Source organism: Eschrichtius robustus, chromosome 3 (genome assembly GCF_028021215.1).
Source record: "Eschrichtius robustus isolate mEscRob2 chromosome 3, mEscRob2.pri, whole genome shotgun sequence".
Taxonomy (NCBI): Eukaryota; Metazoa; Chordata; class Mammalia; order Artiodactyla; family Eschrichtiidae; genus Eschrichtius; species Eschrichtius robustus.
Window position 1 is genome coordinate 179,818,858 of NC_090826.1, and position 7,394 is coordinate 179,826,251.

The following is a 7,394-nucleotide window of genomic DNA, read 5'->3' on the forward strand; positions in this document are numbered from 1 at the left end:
CGTGTTTACGTTAACAAATTGGTAAGTCTTTTAAAATAAAGTGCGTCATTTGAAATGATTTAAAAAATGCAAACCAAAATTTTTCTTTTAACAATATATACTCTATCTGCCAACATATTCCGTAAAAGCTTCCATCTGACTTCATTTCATTCATAGTCAGAAAAACATTGCTTAATTAAAAGGCAGAAAAGAAGTAATAATGATGTTGTGTAAGATCGTAAAAGGTAAACTTTTGCAAAATTTCAACAGTTTGGCTAAATATCTAGTTTGGACTTTTTTTCTAGATGTAAACTATATGATGCTCAGATAGCCATGTATTCGGACAACATTTCCTATAATGATGAAGCTTTTCTCTGGCTCGGTTATAGAGAGTATAGAACCCTGGCTCAAGAATAGCAATATATCACGTCTAGTTATAAGCCAGCAACAGGCACTTTTGGGAGGACACATTCATCTCTACAGAACTTCCAGGTCATACGTAACCGAGGTTGATAATCAAGAATGGGATCCACATTTGTGCTCATTCCTAAGTGGGCATGGACTTACTCAGTTACACGGAACCGCTTCTGCTGGTCAAAGAAACAGGACCAGATGCTGCAGTAGCTCCAGGTTGGGACTGAGTGGAGCATCTTCTCGTCCATGAGAAAAACTTGCCGCTAAAATAGTGGGCAGTCAGTCATCGGAATGATGACCAGAGGAAGTTTATCCCCAGAGTCATGAACCTTTGTTTTTGGAATGAAAGGAAATAAAGAGGCAAGGAGTCCAAGGCCCTGGAAACCCAGGCACATGCCACATTGGCTCATATTCAGATAGTGTTCCTCCATGGGTCATGTTCTTATTCCAAATCTCACTGAATCATTTAATACTACATTATTCAAATACGATGATGCTAATAAGTATGTATGTCTCTACCTATAGGGAAATAGTTACTTTTAGATGTGTGTTGCATGATGTGTAAATGTCTGTATTTAAAATGTCATACCCTTGGCTTTGGCAAATGTTATTTTAGTTGAACTGTAAAGTATAAAACTGTAGATCACCTATAGTAATACATATTTTTTAATTTCTTCATTCATACGGTTAATGTTTATCTCACCGATTATTGATGATCCTTCCTGTCATCAAATTAGACAGAGACATATTTTCTTATTTTAGAATGGTATTGGAGTAGAAAGTATTAATCGAGTTATTTTGTCACTGATCTTAATGCTAAATCAATTCCCAATATTGTTGTGAATACGAAAACAAGGCATTATGCATTTCAACGATCAACTAAGAAAATTATTTTTCTTTTTTCTTTGGCTGATTTGTATTTTCTTTTTTTGTGGTAGTCTCTTTTCAAAGAGTTTGATAGCTTTATACACAGAGTTAAGACTTTATACCAGCTGTCTGATCTCATCAGAAAAAAATCATGGACTGATTTTAACAGCATTTTTCTAGGACCACAGATAGCTAGTATGTAGCTTTTTCATTTGTAATACTCTTTAGAAGCATCCAATATCTTGTTTAAATTATGAAATATTCCATGAGGCCCTTCAAAAACATACCAGGACTTTTTGATGAAGTTAAACCTTGACTTCAAAGAGTTTGTGTCTGTAGGGGGGATAAGTAGTCAAATACAGAAAACAAAATAAACAATTGTAGAAGTGAAAGAAGTCAAGTAAAAACGTGCAGACAGTACTGAACGCTGGCTGAAGGAATTGTAGAAATATACAATGAAAGCCTGAGAGTCTTAACGTCTGGGCTCCTTATCAGATGCCCGATTCTCAGAAATTCATTTAATTTCTAAGCATCCTTCCTCCACACATTCTTTTCAAGATAAGGACTCATGATTTCTAATTTCTAATTTTCCTTATGGTCCTCACATTTATGGATTCTATCGATTTATTGACCTGATAGTCTCCAAAGCACCTCTTGGTTGATGCCCAAACAAGAAAAAGAGGCAAATAATTATGGTTAATGAAGGAAATTTTCAGACTAAAAGTTAATATGGGATATTGGTCTAAGAATAGGGAACAATTTTATAAAAAAATTAGAAGTACATGAAAGGAAAAAAAAAAATCACAGGAAATATAGCTTACATTTTTTTTGACCAGTCACATGTATAAATACAGAATGTCTTTAAAGAGAGACTTGGGTGAATTAAATCATCTGAGGTGTCATAAAGCCCATAGACAAAAGTCAATACCCAGACCGTCATATTTCATACATAACAGAAGCTCAATAAATGACCTTGGAATTAAATGGAAGCAATAGGAGGCCCTATGAGGAAAGTAGTACATATTTCAGCAAAAGGTAAAGGCTTTCCAATGTGGCATATTTTTATTTAAATCCTGGTTCTGCCACTTATCAAAAGCAATATGTTGGGAAAGTTACTTAAATATTCTGAACTTCACTTTTTCATTTGTAATATTGGAATAAAACATTTACAGTCTTCTTAAGATGATTAAATTTTAAAATATTTGTGAAGTGCCAAGTATAGATTAATTTACTTTAGTGCATGGACAGGATTATGAAAAGTATTCCCTGTATTTAAGTACCACATTCTATTTATTTTTAAAATACTTTTCCGATTTTTTTTGGTGTTGCTATAAATTTATTTATTTTTGGCTGCGTTGGGTCTTTGTTGCTGCGCGTGGGCTTTCTCTAATTGCTGTAAGTGGGGGCTACTCTTCATTGCCGTGCGTGGGCTTCTCGTTGTGGTGGCTTCTCTTGTTGTGGAGCACAGGCTCTAGGCGCGCGGGCTTCAGTAGTTGTGGCACATGGGCTCAGTAGTTGTGGCTCACAGGCTCTAGAGCGCAGGCTTAGTAGTTGTGGCACACGGGCTTAGTTGCTCCATAGCATGTGGGATCTTCCTGGACCAGGGCTCGAACCCATGTCCCCTGCATTGGCAGGCAGATTCTTAACCACTGCACCACCAGGGAAGTCCCTTAAGTACCATATTTTAATTATAATATAAAATTTCTAGTAATGTCTAGGTTACAAATCAGACAAATATCCTTTGAGAAAAATGAGATTTCCAGAATAACATATGCGGGCAGCTATTGCTCTCATGAAATCTTTTATAATTTTGCACTGCAAACAAAAGTAAATAATGACTTTTAGCTAAATGAAAAATACTGGAACATTAAAAGCTTAAATTGTTTTTAAAGACAAAGCTGAAAAAGCTTAACTTTTTGGTTATGTGCAGTGTAGCCCTTCTTTAAGAGAAAAAAAGGGGACAAAGAATATTGAAGATACACAAACCCTGAAATGCTCACAGACTTAACTATATAGCATTAACTAAATTTAAACACATTAAATTTACTTTCACTGTGTCATATTAACTGGCCTTATATTTGATTGCCTTGCTCTTTAATTATCATCTGTCTTAAAATGAAAACAAAACCGAAAACCCTTGATAATTTGACAAATTGGTTCATCTACATCACCTAAAGTCTTTTCAACAATGAAAATAAAAGGTAAGATAACATATCCAAACCCATTTTCTGTAACATGTTGGTTGAATGAACAAATATTTATTGAACACTGTGTATCTGATTGGTACTGTTAGCTGTTGGACATTCAGACATGAATCAAACAGGAGTGAAAGGCAGGGAGAAAGAAAGAAACTTTCTTCCGGGATGTTCTCTGATAAAGTTTGCATTCTACAATATGCAGCTGAAAGCCACGCTTAAACAAGACAATCCTTCAAATTTATCCCAAATCGCAAATCCATCTGTGACTGATGATGCAGGTATCATTTATCTTTTGAAGCTAGGAGTTGAGTAGCTAATTTCATTTAAGAGAAAAACAGTAGACCCACTAATTTGCACAAACTTTGCTTATCTTATAAAACGAAGGCAAAACTAACCAAAAGCATACACACATATATAAACACATTATAATTAAGGTTTTTTTGTTGTTAACTTCATTTCATTGTTTTTGCCTTATAAGTCAACAAATTGTAGAAAGGGCCTCCAAAGAGTAAAAAAAGGTCCTTCAAATGGTTAAAGAAAAAAAACCCACATAATTGTAAGCAACATTAAAAAAAATGATATCACTTGAGAAACAGTAGAGAGAAATTAATAGCAGAAGTGGTAAAATATTGCATTTAATAAAATTAAAAGACAGTATCAACTGTGATTTTAAAGAATATAATCATTCTACAGAAAATCATATTTATGTGGAACTTAGCCTTCTAATTAAGTTTTCTATAGTAGAAATGCAACTTTTAGAATTAATAACCAAGGGAAATTCTTTATCATAGATTTCATAAAAACAACAGCATTATCTTTAGATAGTCTGTTTACAGTCTCATCTCTGATATCTTTACCTACTGGGAGGAAATAAGTAATAATTGTGGGGAAGATGATGATTAAAACTGTTAAATTTGGAGCTACTAAAAATATCAAAATTGTGCATAATAGACTCTATTTACTAGAGCAAAGAACTGAATAAAAACATTTGAAAAGATTGCCATCAGTATGTGAAATCTCCAAGTTATTGTCTGAACATTAAACTATTGTGACACGCAGAGAAATTGGAATATTTAAACATGAACTTGAATGAGGGCATATCCGTATTAATGATACCAGTGATACATGTATTTAATAACCCATAGTTTGGAATACCTCATGCCTAATTTATCCTTATTTAATCATACAGAGCCGCTGCAATTCAATAAACATGTGCTACAGCTTCACCTCGGTTCCAGTCACTGTACTGGATGGTAGGAAGGCAAAGATGAATAACACAGTATAAAGTTTATCACCGAGGATATTACACCCCATGGTGTTCCTGTGTAGGCAAACACATAAACCAGTCATTTCAATATAACATGCAAAACATTCACATATATCTCACTTCACCTATCTCTAAAAAATGGCAAGAAGTTTCACAACGATGTAGTAAAATACCAGAGTTACACTTTTGTGTCTTCACAATATGTCTGAGTATATTTTATGGTATAAGGTTAGGTACTGAATTGCTCTTTCCAATGAAATACTTTCAAATGCTTTACTTTACTTTAAAATGCCAATCTCTGGAAACCTGAACTGATCTCATGGAATAGATAAATGGGCATTATTCACATCATAATGTGATTCATTACAGGCTCCCTTTAAGTAGGAGCTCCCAGAAATGTATTTAGGCATTATTCACAGAAAATTATTTCACATAGAGTCTTTGGAAGTAAATTTTTGGTAGAAAACTGAAAAGCAGATAAATGAATATCACCCCCAAACCAGATATATGATACCTCAAACTATGAAGTAAATTCATTGAAAAATCATGGTTCAATCCATAAAATTTTATTTATCTATATTATTCATAAGCATATCCATTATGAAATGTAATATACACATTCTCTAAAAAATCATAGGATCATGAAGGAAACAGTAACTTAGCAACTTGGTCCATTAATTTATTTTTGCTAGCCAATTTCAGGTATATTTTCTTCTATTCTGTTTTTTATTTGTTTTTTTCCTCTAGGTGGCTATTTTGCCAAGAATTTGTAAAATAAGATTTCAGGGTGATATAGATAGATAGATAGATACATACATACATATATAGATATATACACCTATGGTTTGATTCTTAAAAGATGATAAATAATAATTATAATTATTCTTCAGTCTACTGGGTTAAGTGTATTTTCTCTGTCACTCAATTTCACTATTTTTCCCTCACTGAAGAAAGTCCTTAGGCAAATGTTTGGGGTGATATAATATGACAATATTTACACTTCGCAAAGGATTTTGATTAGGAAATTAAGCTTATAAACATCAAATAAAAAGTATTAGAGAAAAGTCAATAAAATAGTAATTTGAGGGCTTTAAAAAAGTGTGTGAAAAGAAGAATTTTTAATCGCTGAATATTGCAAATACTGATTGTTTATTCCAGCAACTGTGAGTATCTGCCTAAAAAAAGAAAAGATATCATTTAACCTGCATTAAGACAAAGACACGATGAATGTAATAATGGCTCCTAAAAGGCAGTATTTTATTACAAGTAAAACACTGTGGGATGCTCTTGAATAAGAAAAAATTAGCAAGATTTGAAATTTTCTATTTAAAGCATGACATTGTTCTGAAAAGGGGAATCCAGTTCATTACTGGCAACCTGCTTTAGACAGCAGATTTCTTAAATTTTATTTCATCACTGAACACTAGTGCTGAGAGGAGATTTAGAGATCATGTTCCATCAACCTTTCACATTTTAAAAGTCAGAATAATGAAGTCATCTCTAGAATAATTTAGAGCAATAATAAAGAATTTGAGTGAAAAATGACTCAGATATCAACCATTATTGTTTATTTATTCATCTCATCAATAATAATTCCTTAATGCCTCCTAAGTATCAGGATTCTCTTCTGATAAAACACAAACTGTCAAAAAGTCATCCTGTTTGTTTTACTGGAAATTAAACCTTAATCAGAATTCAACATGAAACTAGATTCTTTCCTTCAAATTTATTTTTGCTGATATTATAAATATGTGTCTTAGTGAATATACATATACACAGCCATAATTGTTCAAAGAAATGCAAACTATATTAAAGTTAATTGTTTTTTATTTAATTTTACTTGTAAAATGCTAAAGATATTACAATTTAATTGAATGGTAATTTTCAAAGCAATGAAAATTCAAAGAATTTTATTTTATGGAAGAAATGAAGTAAATTAATTATGTTTATTGGCATAGTATCTGAATTTGTTAGTCATAATTCTTATCAGTATTTAAATTCTAGTCATTTCTTGACTTCCTGATTTTTGGAAGTATTGAGATACTTAATAATATTTTTCATATTAAAATTGCATATTTAATCTAATAACTACTCAATTGTAAAATACTAAGTTTACATACTTCTGTCTTTGGCTTTAATACTTAGCATATGTGTCATACAGTAAATGAGTTGATCTCTTAAATTCACTTTTAAATAGAACTACCTTAATTTTTGGATACTTGGTTGAATAATTTTTATAAGTCCTAATTAGAGCTACTGGTTTATTCTTGTGTTTTATTTTAAAATGTCCATTGTTTCTTTTTACTACTTTACATATGCCACACAGGTTTGCTTCCAAGATTCCAATACATCTATAGAATAAATGCTGGAATGACTACTACTGGTTAAAATTAATAGTATACAAAGTAAAAATTTAAATTATAAACTTTGATCACAGAGATTAATTTTTCTCTTCCATGACATAAGACTGTCTTTAGCAAAGATATAAAATGAGTTGTTTGCTCAAGTCTCTTCAAAGGATGCTTCAGACCAGACTTCACATTAACAAGAAAAAAAAAAAAAAAAGGCTCAAGATACCAAATGTAAAATCACAATCATACATTTGTAAGTTTTTGATGAATATATCCTTTTAAAACCTCTAATCATGTTACATAAAGTAAAGGAACGTT